Source organism: Notolepis coatsorum, assembly GCF_963971535.1.
Source record: "Notolepis coatsorum genome assembly, contig: SCAFFOLD_3720, whole genome shotgun sequence".
NCBI classification, from domain to species: domain Eukaryota; kingdom Metazoa; phylum Chordata; class Actinopteri; order Aulopiformes; family Paralepididae; genus Notolepis; species Notolepis coatsorum.
Genome location: NW_028171738.1, coordinates 14,967 through 16,566, shown reverse-complemented (window position 1 = coordinate 16,566; position 1,600 = coordinate 14,967). Strand labels below are relative to the sequence as shown.

General features: G+C 59.6%; 1 pseudogene across 1 annotated transcript; it reads left to right on the top strand.

The window, feature by feature from the left end:
• The first annotated feature begins 8 nt into the window (after positions 1-8).
• Positions 9-1,090, top strand: LOC311248195 (voltage-gated potassium channel KCNC1-like; annotated as a pseudogene). The gene is made up of 2 exons: positions 9-169; positions 690-1,090. The product of its transcript is annotated as a voltage-gated potassium channel KCNC1-like (transcript).
• The last annotated feature ends 510 nt before the right edge of the window (positions 1,091-1,600 follow it).

Below are 1,600 nucleotides of genomic sequence, written 5' to 3'. Positions count from 1 at the left end.
GTGACGGCGACGAGGGAGCGGGCGAGCGAGGAGACCGAGCGGTGGTGGTGATCAACGTGGGCGGCATCCGCCACCAGACGTACCGGAGCACCCTGCGCACCCTGCCGACACGCGCCTGGCCTGGCTAGCGGAGCCGGACGCGCACGCACACTTCGACTACGATGCCACCGTATGTATATATCCCCCCCCCCCCTCCACCCACCCCCTCCTAATGTACAGTCTCCTCCCATCAGATGTATATATCCCTCACCCCCCCCTCCACCCACCCCCTCCTAATGTACAGTCTCCTCCCCATCAGATGTATATACTCTCTGTCAAGGATCTCTGGGTAACAGTACTGTATACCTGTATGTCATGTATGTTGTCATGTATGTCATAAATGTCACTATGAATTGAAAATGATGTAAACAAGCCAAACGTCTTTCTCTGGGTCTGCATCCCCTTAACCCTTTCACTGCCACACGATAGCCGGTTAACCCTTTCACTGTGACAATACATTACATCATTGACAATACATACATCATTGATGGAGCATCCGCCGTCGGTTGTGTGATAGTAAAGGGTTAACCTTCTGTCGTGTGGCAGTGAAAGGGTACCAATTGTGTGTATTGAGCCGTACTGTGTATTGTACCCATTCTGCAATCTGTTCAATAAAGTTTTCAATCATTCCTTCCTTCCTTCACGCCAAGACCGACGAGTTCTTCTTCGACCGCACACCCGGGCGTGTTCTGCCCACATCCTCAACTACTACCGCACCGGCAAGCTGCACTGCCCGGCCGACGTGTGCGGCCCGCTGTACGAGGAGGAGCTGGCCTTCTGGGGCATCGACGAGATGGACGTGGAGCCCTGCTGCTGGATGAACTACCGGCAGCACCGCGACGCCGAGGAGGCGCTGACAGCTTCGGCGGGGGGCCCCCGGAGGACGGGGAGGACGGGGAGGACGGGGAGGACCACACCGGGGGCCGGGGACGAGGAGCTGGACGGTGAGGCGAGCAAGAGGCTGCACGCGCCGCACGGGCATGGGGACCACCCTGCCGACTGGAGGCACACCTGGAGGCGCTGGCAGAAGCGCATGTGGGGCGCTCTTTGAGGACCCGTACTCCTCCAAATATGCAAGGGTAAGTGAGGGGGCACACTGTTGGGTGCAGAGAGGAGCCAGAGTGTGGTGGGTGTGTGAGGCTCGACATGCAGGGTGGCTCCTGGCTGCTTGCAGAGAGGAGCCAGAGTGTGGTGGGTGTGTGAGGCTCATCATGCAGGGTGGCTCCTGGCTGCTGCAGAGAGGAGCCACAGTGTGGTGGGTGTGTGAGGCTCGACATGCAGGGTGGCTCCTGGGCTGCTGCAGAGAGGAGCCACAGTGTGGTGGGTGTGTGAGGCTCGACATGCAGGGTGGCTCCTGGCTGCTGCAGAGAGGAGCCAGAGTGTGGTGGGTGTGTGAGGCTCGACATGCAGGGTGGCTCCTGGCTGCTGCAGAGAGGAGCCACAGTGTGGTGGGTGTGTGAGGCTCATCATGCAGGGTGGCTCCTGGCTGCTGCAGAGAGGAGCCAGAGTGTGGTGGGTGTGTGAGGCTCATCATGCAGGGTGGCTCCTGGCTGCTGCAGAG